The following is a 13,509-nucleotide window of genomic DNA, read 5'->3' on the forward strand; positions in this document are numbered from 1 at the left end:
GCCGCCAGACACGAGTGTGAGGCCGCCCTCTGCAGGTCATAGCGGGGAACTACACCACATCAGTGATCGCTCCAATCTGTATACAGAGTGATGCTGTCTGGGGTTGGCTCCTTATTCAGGTTGGATCTCTCTATTCACAAAGGTGATTTTATTTACTAAACAATCATCTGCAAAGTTTATAATTAAATCGGGAACTTTCACAACAATTCTGTCCAGAGGAGTAACTAGAATCTTCAGGGCCCCGGAGCAAGAAACCGTGAAGGGCCCGGGGGGGCCCGGGAGGGGGGCCCGTAGAGGCGGCTCCGGGGGGGGGGGGGGCCCCGGGGGGGCCCGTAGAGGTGGCTCCGGGGGGGGGGGCACGGGGGGGGGGGCGTAGAGGCGGCTCCGGGGGGGGGCCCGGGTGGGGGGGCCCATAGAGGTGGCTCCGGGAAATCTACAGAGCGGAATTCAGCTGACCCGATACAGAAAAACTATTTATTATACTTTTTATTATTATTGGTAATATTCTTATTATTATTACTAATATTATTAAGTGTATTCATATTTACAATAATAATAATTATTATTGTAAATATTATAAAAAAAAAATAATATCATTAAATATTATTAAATTCTAATATTAAATGAATATGATGTCATAATGGTCACGTGACCATTATGACATCATATTCATTTAATATTATAATTAATATAACCGGAGAGGGTGAGCGGGGGGAGGGGAACCTACCGGAGACATGGGGTGTACCTACCGGAGAGGGGGAGTGTGCAGGGGCGTTTGCTAGGTCTACAAAAGATTTGGGGCGAGAGTCCATAGCAGCGAAGTAAAGAAAGTCGTACGCTTGGGCGGGCACATACATATATATATAATACACCTCTGTGTGTGTGTGTATGTATCTGTACAATCTAGAAGGGAGGGGCATCAACTAGTCCTGTTCCTCCCCCCCGGCCACCAGCTGAGCAGATGGAGCCTGGAGCCAACCCTAGGCAAGAGACTCGGGGCTATGGGCCCCAGATTGGGGGCTATAGCCCCAGTAGCCACCCTCTAGCGACGCCACTGGATGGACCTACCTCTAGACCTAATGGGGGGGGGCTAATTTTATTAAAATGATACACCTTCCCGGAATTACGGGCTATAGCCCCAGTAGCCATCCCCTAGCGACGCCACTGGATGGACCTACCTCTAGACCTAATGGGGAGGGGGTAATGTTATTAAAATGATACACCTTCCTGGATTGGGGGCTATAGCCCCAGTAGCCACCCCCTAGCAACGCCACTGGATGGACCTACCTCTAGACCTAATGGGGAGGGGCTAATGTTATTAAAATGATACACCTTCCCGGAATTACGGGCTATAGCCCCAGTAGCCACCCCCTAGAGACGCCACTGGATGGACCTACCTCTAGACCTAATGGGGAGGGGCTAATGTTATTAAAATGATACACCTTCCCAGATTGGGGGCTATAGCCCCAGTAGCCACCCCCTAGCGACGCCACTGGATGGACCTACCTCTAGACCTAATGGGGGGGGGGGTAATTTTATTAAAATGATACACCTTCCCAAGTGGCTCTATGTCACGGCCCATTCCCCATGCAGAATACCTAAATCAATTTTTAAAAAACGCATTGACACCATATTCCCGGCATTTTGATGGAATGGTCCTGCCCTCCTAGGATAGCGCTTGAAACCTTGAGACCTCCCAACCCACAAGGCTGGCTACGGTGGATTGGCATTTCCTAATTTTTGCTCAATACCGTTTGGCCTCTCAACTAGTCCATATCCGTGATTGGTTGCAAACCAGTCTTCCCGCCGATGCTTGCACTTCCACAGAGGCGGCCATTTGCCTCCCCCCCCTAGAGACTCTCCACAATATTATCTATAGAGGTTGTGTCCCAGCCCCGCCCAGGTACTACATACCTCCCGATCCCTATTTAACCACTTCCCTACCGGGCATGGTGATATGACGGCGGCAGGAACCCCTTTGTCCCTCCGGGCCGCCGTCGTGTGACGTCTTTTACTTTCTGAGCCTCTAGGGGGCGCACGTGTGCCGGTGGCGGTGCGCGCCCGCCGCGTCACTAGGCACCCGATGCGCATGCGATTGCCCGTGAACACAGCAGACCTATGGCCCCGTCAGAGGAGAGGAGACCGATCGTGTCTCCCCAGTACAGAGGAACACCGATTGATCTCCTCCCCTTGTGAGTCCCCGCCCCCCTACAGTTAGGATCACTCCCTGGGATACACAATTAACCCCTTCATCGCCCCCTAGTGTTAACCCCCTTCCCTGCCAGTCACATTTACACAGTAATCAGTGCATTTTTATAGCTCTGATCGCTGTATAGATGTCACAGGTTCCAAAATAGTGTCAAAAGTGTCCGAAGTGTCCGCCGCAATGTCGCAGTCCCGATAAAAAATCGCAGATCACCGCCATTTCACACTGGGACGGGAGGTGCGTCGGCGGTAAAGCGCCGCTATTATTAGTGGCGCTTTACCGTCGTTTTAGCGGCGGTATGCGGCCGCTAGCGGGGCGGCCAAGAAAGGGTTAAAAACCACCGCAAAGCGCCTCTGTAGAGGCACTTTGCCGGCGGTATAGGCGCGCTGCCCCATTGATTTCAATGGGCAGAAGCGGTGGAGGAGCGGTATACACTCCGCTCCTTCACCGCTCCGAAGATGCTGCTGGCAGGACTTTTTTTCCCCGTCCTGCCAGCGCAACGCCTCAGTGTGGAAGCCCTCGGGGGATTTCATACTGGAGACACAGCAGCGACTGTTTTGGGTCGGTTCGCAGGCGCTAATTTTAGCGCAATATCGCCTGCAAACCGCCCCAGTGTGAAAGGGGTCTTACTAGTAAAAAAATAAAAACAACAAAAATGCCATAAATCTATCTCCTATTTTGTAGACGCTATAACTTTTGCGCAAACCAATCAATATACGCTTATTGCGATTTTTTTTTTTTTTTTACCAAAAATATGTAAAAGAATACATATCGGCCTAAACTAATGAAAGAAATTGTTGTTTTTTTTGTTATTTTTTATATGGGATATTTATTATAGCAAAAAGTAAAAAAATATTTTTTTTTCAAAATTTTCGCTCTTTTTATGTTTATAGTGCAAAAAATAAAAACCGCCGAGGCGATCAAATAAAGACAAAAGAAAGCTCTATTTGTGGGGGGAAAAAAAATTTCAAAATGTCATCTGGGTGTAGCATGACCGCGCAATTGTCATTCAAAGTGTGACAGCGCTGAAAGCTGAAAATTGGTCTGGACAGGAAGGGGGTGAAAGTTCCCGGCATTGAAGGGGTTCATTTCAGAAGTCCATTGTGACCAAAGTTTCCACTGATTCGTGGCTGGCATCTCCCCCCCCCCCCCATAACCCCTTTGTGGTTTAGCCCTAGACTTTCCAGAGCTATACTCTCTAACTGACCCACAAAGGTGGTCTGCCCCAAGGAGGGGGGGGGGGTGAAGTATTGATGCCATCTCTTTACTGCACAGGGTTTTAAAACATTCAACACGTGGACTTTGATCGGCCACGTACTTATTTTATTACGATGAACGCCGCCATGCTGCACGTTCACAATTTGGTTCCCTAGATAACCCCGCCCATTTTCTGCACGCTTTGTTCAGAAACGTCAAGTGTGAACGGAGCCAAATTATTCATGGCGCCTCCGAGTGCATGCGTTTTTTTTACTGCGCATTTTTGTTGCTTGGCAGAGCGTACTACAAACACGCCAAGTTGCGCGGTAAGGAAAAACGCGCTCCGCTCCAAAAAAAACAGGCGTTTTGGGGTGTTCATCATGAATGGAAATGAGTGGAAATGAATGGAAGTGAGTGGAAATGGCGAGTCCCCCCCCCCCATTACGCTCAGCTGTAAAACTCAGCAAATGTAGATGAGCCCCCAATACTTTCTACAATCAGTGTCCGTTCTATGCAGTTCACGGGGAAGCTCTGCTGTCAGTGAGCTCCCTGATCACGTGACTCCTGCTAAGCTTTCTGTCTCCAGTAGGGGTCGCTGTCCGCCATTCTACCGTCTGCCCGGGGAGAGCGGAGGCGCGTGACGTCAACGCGCAGCGTAGAGCGACGGCCCGCGCGGGCGGCGTCGCTGTACGTGCTCCAGTTCTCGCGTGTGAGTGAGCGGCGGAGGGGCTGAGCGGAGAGAGGCGGGAGAGGAGTCAGGTAACCGATAGAGATCACAGTCCATGTACAGGGTGCAGTCATGGTTGTCAGGGGCAACAGCGGCCTTGTTTATAGATGAGAGCAGCCTGTGTGTTCTATTGTAAGGTGAGGGGACCCCAATGTCACCCCAATATACAGAGAACCCTCTATCTAGGGGGACTCCAGATTACCCGGGACCCTCACAGGTGGCTCAGGTACGGCGGGGGAGGCCGGAAAGTTCAGAACCCCAAAACAAATCGCCCCGATACCTGGTGCGTCCCCCATCCCCCCCGATACCGGGCACGTCCCCCCCGATACCGGGCACGTCCCCCATCCCCCCGATACCGGGCATGTCCCCTTCCAGATACCGGGCACGTCCCCCCTCCGATACCGGGCACGTCCCCCTCCCAATATCTGGCACGTTCTTCCCCCCCGATACCGGGCACGTCCCCCATCCCCCCCGATACCGGGCACGTCCCCCCCCCGATACCGGGCACGTCCCCCTCCAGATACCGGGCACGTCCCCCTTCAGATACCGGGCACGTCCCCCATCCCCCCGATACCGGGCACGTCCCCCCCGATACCGGGCACGTCCCCCATCCCCCCGATACCGGGCACGTCCCCCATCCCCCCGATACCGGGCACGTCCCCCCCCCCCCGATACCGGGCACGTCCCCCCCCCCGATACCGGGCACGTCCCCCTCCAGATACCGGGCACGTCCCCCTCCAGATACCGGGCACGTCCCCCATCCCCCCCGATACCGGGCACGTCCCCCCCCCGATACCGGGCACGTCCCCCTCCAGATACCGGGCACGTCCCCCTTCAGATACCGGGCACGTCCCCCATCCCCCCGATACCGGGCACGTCCCCCCCGATACCGGGCACGTCCCCCATCCCCCCGATACCGGGCACGTCCCCCATCCCCCCGATACCGGGCACGTCCCCCCCCCCGATACCGGGCACGTCCCCCCCCCCGATACCGGGCACGTCCCCCTCCAGATACCGGGCACGTCCCCCTCCAGATACCGGGCACGTCCCCCTCCAGATACCGGGCACGTCCCCCTCCAGATACCGGGCACGTCCCCCTCCAGATACCGGGCACGTCCCCCTCCAGATACCGGGCACGTCCCCCTCCAGATACCGGGCACGTCCCCCTCCAGATACCGGGCACGTCCCCCTCCAGATACCGGGCACGTTCCCCTCCAGATACCGGGCACATTCCCCCCCCCCCGATACCGGGCACATTCTCCCCCCCGATACCGGGCACATTCTCCCCGCCAATACTGGGCAGGTTCCCCCCCAATACCGGGCAGGTCCCCTCCCCCCGATACCGGGCACTCCCCCCCAATACCGGGAACATTCCCCCCCGATACCGGGCACTCCCCCCCCCAATACCGGGAACATTCCCCCCCGATACCGGGCACTCCCCCCCCAATACCGGGAACATTCCCCCCCGATACCGGGCACATTCTCCCCCCCCAATACCGGGCACATTCTCCCCCCCCAATACCGGGCACAAACCCCCCCCCCCCAATACTGGGCAGGTTCCCCCCCGATACCGGGAACATTCCCCCCCGATACCGGGCACATTCTCCCCCCCCGATACCGGGCACATTCTTCCTCCCCCCCGATACCGGGCAGGTCCCCCCCCCCGATACCGGGCACTCCCCCCCCAATACCGGGAACATTCCCCCCGATACCGGGCACGTTCCCCCCCCAATACCGGACAGGTTTCCCCCCCCCCGATACCGGGCACTCCCCCCCCCCCGATACCGGGCACATTCCCCCCCAATACCGGGCACATTCCCCCCCGATACCAGGCACGTCCCCCCCGATACCGGGCACGTCCCCCCCCCCCGATACCGGGCACGTCCCCCCCCTATACCGGGCACGTCCCCCCCCGATACCGGGCACGTCCCCCCCCCCCCCCCCGATACCGGGCACGTCCCCCCCCCCCGATACCGGGCACATCCCCCCCCCCGATACCGGGCACGTCCCCCCCCCCCGATACCGGGCACATTCTCCCCCCCCCAATACCGGGCACATTCTCCCCCCCAATACCGGGCACATTCTCCCCCCCAATACCGGGCACATTCTCCCCGCCAATACTGGGCAGGTTCCCCCCCCAATACCGGGCAGGTCCCCCCCCCCCCCCGATACCGGGCACTCCCCCCCAATACCGGGAACATTCCCCCCCGATACCGGGCACTCCCCCCCCAATACCGGGCACATTCTCCCCCCCCAATACCGGGCACATTCTCCCCCCCCAATACCGGGCACATTCTCCCCCCCCAATACCGGGCACATTCTCCCCCCCCGATACCGGGCACAAACCCCCCCCAATACTGGGCAGGTTCCCCCCGATACCGGGCACATTCTCCCCCCCAATAACGGGCAGGTCCCCGCCCCCCCCCCCCCCGATACCGGGCACTCCCCCCCAATACCGGGAACATTCCCCTCCGATACCGGGCACGTTCCCCCCCCCCAATACCGGGCACAAACCCCCCCCAATACCGGGCAGGTTTCCTCCCCCCGATACCGGGCACGTTCTCCCCCCCGATACCGGGCACGTTCTCCCCCCCCGATACCGGGCACGTTCTCCCCCCCCGATACCGGGCACATTCTCCCCCCCCAATACCGGGCAGGTTCCCCTCCCAATACCGGGAACATTCCCCCCGATACCGGGCACTCCCCCCCCAATACCGGGAACATTCCCCCCCCCCCATACCGGGCACGTTCCCCCCCCCCCAATACCGGGCACGTTTCCCCCCCCAATACCGGGCACGTTTCCCCCCCAATACCGGGCACAAACCCCCCCAATACTGGGCAGGTTCCCCCCCGATACCGGGCACATTCTCCCCCCCCCCCCAATACCGGGCACAAACCCCCCCAATACTGGGCAGGTTCCCCCCCCCCGATACCGGGAACATTCCCCCCCGATACCGGGCACAAACCCCCCCCCCCAAATACTGGGCAGGTTGCCCCCCCATACCGGGAACATTCCCCCCCCCCATACCGGGCACGTCCCCCCCCCCCCGATACCGGGAACATTCCTCCCCGATACCGGGCACGTCCCCCCGATACTGGGCACTTTCACCCCAATACCGGGAATGTTCCCCTGAATACCGGGCACAAACCCCCCCCAATACCGGGCAGGTTTCCTCCCCCCGATACCGGGAACATTCCCCCCCGATACCGGGCACGTTCTCCCCCCCGATACCGGGCACATTCTCCCCCCCCCAATACCGGGCACATTCTCCCCCCCCCAATACCGGGCAGGTTCCCCTCCCAATACCGGGAACATTCCCCCCGATACCGGGCACTCCCCCCCCCCAATACCGGGAACATTCCCCCCCCCCCATACCGGGCACGTTCCCCCCCCCCCCAATACCGGGCACAAACCCCCCCCCCCAATACCGGGCACGTTTCCCCCCCAATACCGGGCACAAACCCCCCCCCAATACTGGGCAGGTTCCCCCCCGATACCGGGCACATTCTCCCCCCCCCCCCAATACCGGGCACAAACCCCCCCAATACTGGGCAGGTTCCCCCCCCCCGATACCGGGAACATTCCCCCCCGATACCGGGCACAAACCCCCCCCCCCCCAAATACTGGGCAGGTTGCCCCCCCATACCGGGAACATTCCCCCCCCCATACCGGGCACGTCCCCCCCCCCCCCCCGATACCGGGAACATTCCTCCCCGATACAGGGCACGTCCCCCCGATACTGGGCACTTTCACCCCAATACCGGGAATGTTCCCCTGAATACTGGGCACATCTACCCCCCCAATACCGGGCACTTTACCCCGAAACTGGGCACTTTCACCCCCATACTGGGCACGTCCCCCCCCATACCGGGCACAAACCCCCCCCCCCCCCCGATACCGGGCACGTCCCCCCCCCCCCCCTGAAACTGGGCACTTTCACCCCAATACCGGGAATCTGTCCCCCCCCCCCCCATACTGGGCACGTCCCCCCCCCCCCCCCCCCATACCGGGCACGTTCCCCTTCCTGCCCAGGTCAATTTCAGCGCTGTACCATTTTAAATGACAATTACGTGGTCATGCTACACTACACATATGACATTTTTATCATTTGTTTTCAGACAAATAGAGCTTTCTTTTGGTGGTATTTAATCACACTGGGGGGGGGTTATTTTTTTTGCTTAACAAAAAAAGGCCGAACATTTAAAAACAAAAAAATGTTTTCAGATTTTTTTATATTTTGCAAACAGTTCATTTTTCTCCTTCACTAATTGGCTGCATTGATAAGGGGCACAGGTAGGGGGCACTGATGGGCAGTGGTAGGCAGCACTGGTAGGTGATACTGATGGGCACTGATAGGCTGCATGGGTAGGGAGCACTGATGTTACACCCATAGGAAGCACTGGTGAGCAAAGATTGGCAGCACTGTTGGGACTGCACTGATTATCAGTGTGGATGTCCCTTTTAGAGGAGCCGGTTATTGACTCTCCTCTCCTCTCCTCTCCTCTCCTCTCCTCTCTCGTGCTGTCAGTGAGTGGAACGGAATGCCGATAACCGGATTCTGTATATCGCTGTGATTGGACACAGCTGATCACGTGGGAAAGAGCCGCTGATTGGCTCTTCACCTCAACCTGCGATCAGCTGTGTCCGGAGGACTCTACGATCACAGAGCACACCGCCCACACCCAGCGGGTGCAATCACTGGCCGCCATCATATGACGGCATCCCAGAACTAGCTGTCATTCGGCTGTAGCGAGGTTGACAAGTGGCTGGTTCACACCATACATGCAATGATGACCGACATCTGTTTCCATACATGGCAGTTATGTGTCCGATTCACCCCAATGTTGATGTCACTCCAGTTTTTTCCCTGTGCAGAAAAAAATCCACATGTTGTTATACGGTGTTGTGAACATAGAGAACCATTGTTGTTTTTTTTGTGCCCTTGCAGAACGTGTGCAGAAAAAGCTGAGTTCTCTGCTCCATGGTGTGATCGAGGCCTAAATATCATTAAACCCATCGATTTACCAGTTTCCCAAAAATGTACATTCCCAGAACGTGCCGGGAAGGGAACTGTCACATTGATTGTTCTCCAAACTAAACTGTCCAACCGTCCAATGGCCGGCGTCATAACTGATCGCATGTGTGGCACCATGACAGTTCAAGAGGCCAAGATGGCGGCTTCCTTGTCTGAAAACGATAGGAAGGTTTACTTCCACTTTAACCCCAGTTCTGACATTTCTCCCCTACGTGTAAAAAAAAAAAAAAATCTGCATTTTTTTTTTTTTTTTTTTTTTTTTGCTAGAAAATTAACCACTTGGCGTCCGCGCTATAACCGAATGACGGCCACAGCGCGGACCTGAATTTCTGGCCTCCCCTTTGCACGCTCCCTGCGCACACCGTGATCACCAAGTCACTGAGACCCGGGTGATCACAGATCAGAGTAAGGGGCCGGCCACTTACCACGTGATCAGCTGTCAGCCAATGACAGCTTATCACATGATGTAAACAAAAGATCGGTAATCGTTTTTTTTTCTGTGATCGCGAGGAGAAAAAAATGTGCAACGGGCATCGGTCCCGAAGAGGAAGAGGCAATTCTGCCTCATCTGTGCCCACCAGTACCCCCTGCCAGTGCCCACCAGTACCCCCTGCCAGTGCCCACCAGTACCCCCTGCCAGTGCCAACAGTGCCCACCAGTACCCCCTGCCAGTGCCCACCAGTACCCCCTGCCAGTGCCCACCAGTACCCCCTGCCAGTGCCCACCAGTACCCCCTGCCAGTGCCCACCAGTACCCCCTATCAATGCCCATGAGTGCCACCTATCAATGCCCATGAGTGCCACCTATCAGTGCTGCCTATCAGCGTAACCAGCCAGTGCCGATTAGTTCCCATTATTGCCACCCATCAGTGCCCATCACTGCCACCCATCGGTGCCCATCAGTGTCGCCTCATCAGCGTACATCAACAAAGGAGAAAAATTACCTGTTTTCAAAGTTTTATAAAAAATTTTTCTCGAATCGTCTTCCAGGGCAGCATCCGAGAGATAGGCTCCTCCTCCCTAAAACAGGAAACACATTAGTCCACCATTATAAATTTCACACTCTTACCTGTGTGCCTCAGTTGTTTGTGTTTCCTCCGGACCCACAGGAGCTGCAAGAACGTTTGTTATTTTATTTTCACCTGTCTCTGTGCTTGTTGCAGGAGACCCCCTGCCAGCATCCCATACAGCCCAAGGGGCTTTGGGAGGGCGAGCAGGCGCAGCACTGGGCAACATTGCTCAAAGCCTGAGATTTCGCCCCTACTGAGGGGTCTGCAATCATCCCCCCAGGCTGCAGGAGGACTCTGTCATCCCCACCCCATGCCGCTGTTAGGCCTGTGTATGCTTCCGCAAGCACCCCCCTCTGGCTTTCCGCAGAATCTGGAGCCCGCCAGGGGGGATGGATACATGCATAGATGGGCGCCCCCCCCCCGCCGCCGCCGCCGACCGCTGCCGAAAACCTCAGCAGCAGAGGGTCTAGCAGGGAGGGTTTTGCACCTTCTAAATTAGGTCCCTGGTGGCTGCGGCTGTCCCCCCAAACGAATCCACCGCTCTCCGGGCGGCGCAGCAGCGTCCTCACCGCCACAGGCCGCTACAGGAAGTCGGGGGTGTACCAAGATGGCGCCGAGGAAGTTCCGCTTCCGGGTTGGCGGCCATTTTCCCGTAGTCTATCTACTGCGGAGATAGAGCAGGGACACCTAGGGGCGGGAAGTTTAAAAAAAAAAAAAAAAAAAAAAAAGAGAAAGAAAACAGAATACAAATAGCAAATTTGTTCAATGCTACCCTTCACTACCAGCACAGTTACTCTACAATACAGCGGCATGTGCAGGTGTGTCCACCAACCTGCACGGGGTCAGCCGGGGGCGGGGTCGGAGCTTATGCAGGAAGCAGATAAAAAGGCCTCTAAGCAGAGGATCCTGGTGGCTGATCATGTCTGACGCTCCCCACCCTGCCCTGCAGATCCTGCAAATCAGGACAGCTCCAAGGTAAGCCAGAATATTATTGAATTATCTCTGTCTTAACCTCTTTACTGCCTATCTACAGGCAGTTCCTTTGACCACCTAAACTCACGGGGTTTTTTTTTTGTTCTCTATGCTCGCTTGCAGGCAAAGACCCCTGAGGAAAGGAAGGCTAAAGGCAAAACATGTGCCTCATGCAGCCACAGGCTTTCCCCAGATTGGAAAAAGCCCCTGTGTCAGAAATGCTTAGACAAAATGGTGGCAAAAGAATCACAGGGATTTTTGAAAGACCTGCTCAATTCTTTTAAGAAAGAAATTCAGAGCACCATGGCACCACTACGCTCAGCTATAGAGAAATTAGAAACGCCAGCAAGTGTCGCTCAGGCCAGTATCCCATCTACCAGCGGAACACACATTCCAAGGGAGAACAAGGTACAGGCAGAACAAGAGGTGGATTCAGATGAATCTGAACAATTTGAATCAGAAGACGGTATCTGTTCAGACTCAGAGGAGGAAGATGACACGACAGACTGCAACCTGTTTCCTTCTGAGGACACAGACAGTCTTCTCAAAGCCATCACTGACACTCTAGGCATTAAAGAACAGAAAACCGCAGAACTCACTATGCATGACAGAATGTACAAAGGGCTCCAGCCCAAGAAGCCAAGAACGTTCCCGGTACACCAAACACTTAAAGACATAGTCAAAAAGGAATGGGAAGACCCAGAGAAAAAGCTTTTCATCCCCGCCACAATCAAACGCAGATACCCGTTTGCGGAAGCAGACACCAAAACCTGGGCTAAATGCCCCAAGGTGGATGCCTCTCTGGCAAAAATCACGAACAAATCGGACTTGGCTTTTGATGACGCAGGTACCCTCAGCGACCCCATGGACAAGAAAATAGAAGCTCTCCTGAAAAGGGCATGGGAAGCAGGGGCGGCAAACCTAAATCCGGCTATTGCTTCCACCTGCACAGCCCGAACCTTGCTAATCTGGCTAACCCAGCTGCAAGATCTATTGGAGAACGACACACCCAGGGAGGAACTAATTAAAACCATCCCCACACTAACTAGAGCGGCAGCTTTCTTGGCAGATGCTTCAGCAGAAACTGTCAGAATATCCTCTAGGACCACGGCACTACTAAACTCGGCCCACAGAGCCCTGTGTTTAAAATCCTGGGGGGGGGATGCACCTTCCAAGAACCGTTTATGTGGCATACCATTCACTGGAGACCTACTGTTTGGTCCCGAACTAGAAACAGTCCTGGATAGGACTGCAGCAAAAAATAAGGGGTTCCCTCAAACCAAGAAGAGACAAGGGAAGGCGCCCTTTCGGCATTTCAAGAAATTCAATAAGCCAGGGGCAAAAAAGCACTGGGGTCAACAAAACAAGAAAGGCAAAGGTGAATTCATCCTCAAGCCTAATACCCAAAAGAACAAAAAACAATGACTGCCTTCAGGTGGGGGGCAGATTGGTGGCTTTCTCCCACCAATGGGAGGAGATAACAGAAAACAAATTCATACTGCGCACCATAGCGGACGGTTACGCAATAGAATTCTCCAACCGCCCCCCAACCAAATACTTAGCGACCATGCTACCCAAGGACAGCAATCAAGCAAAGGTGTTTCTAGAATCCCTACAGAAACTATTAGATCAGAAGGTGATTTGTCACGTTCCCCAAGAGGAGGAACAAAAGGGCTTCTACTCACACATCTTCGCAAAAAGAAAACCATCAGGCAAACTAAGGCTGATACTAAACCTCAAACCACTCAACCGAGGAATAAGATACAAGAGATTCAGAATGGAATCTATCTATTCAATCAGGAACATCCTACCGCAGGAGACATTCATGGCAACACTAGACTTACAGGATGCCTACCTACATGTCCCCATAAGGAAGGATCACCAAAAGCTTCTAAGGTTCGCAATCCTAGAAAACAACCTGCGCAAGAGTATGATCTATCTGCAAAACCTGGGATGGTTAATAAACGCAGAGAAATCGCAAATGATCCCAAGCCAGAGAGTAGTGTACCTGGGATACGTGCTGGACTCCAGACTGTCAAAAATTTTCCTAACAAAGGAAAAAGACGTAAAAATGACACAAGCAATTACGTCCCTGCTAAGGAACCATTCCACAACGATCAGGCACGGAATGTCCGTACTAGGACTGATGACGTCTTCCATTCCAGCCATCACCTGGGCACAAATTCACATGCGACCCTTACAGAACTACATTCTGTCCCAATGGGATGGCAGGCAAGCATCCCTAGAAAAATCCATTCCCGTCCCCGCCACAGTCAAACAAACACTCTACTGGTGGCTCAACCCACTTCGGGTCATCGAGGGGCGCAGATGGGCTCAAGTCAATCCAGTCAGCATCACCACC

At 55.2% G+C, this 13,509-nt stretch overlaps 1 protein-coding gene across 1 annotated transcript in view; it reads left to right on the forward strand.

Moving 5' to 3' along the window:
- Window positions 1-4,053: 4,053 nt before the first annotated feature.
- The window catches only part of LOC141145751 (uncharacterized), a 52,318-nt gene continuing 42,862 nt past the window's right edge, over window positions 4,054-13,509 (forward strand). The window contains exon 1 of the mRNA XM_073632633.1: window positions 4,054-4,162. The gene's annotated coding sequence lies outside the window, so the exon portion shown is untranslated. The remainder of the gene's footprint in view (window positions 4,163-13,509) is intronic.

Source organism: Aquarana catesbeiana, linkage group LG05 (genome assembly GCF_042186555.1).
Source record: "Aquarana catesbeiana isolate 2022-GZ linkage group LG05, ASM4218655v1, whole genome shotgun sequence".
In the NCBI taxonomy this organism is placed as follows: domain Eukaryota; kingdom Metazoa; phylum Chordata; class Amphibia; order Anura; family Ranidae; genus Aquarana; species Aquarana catesbeiana.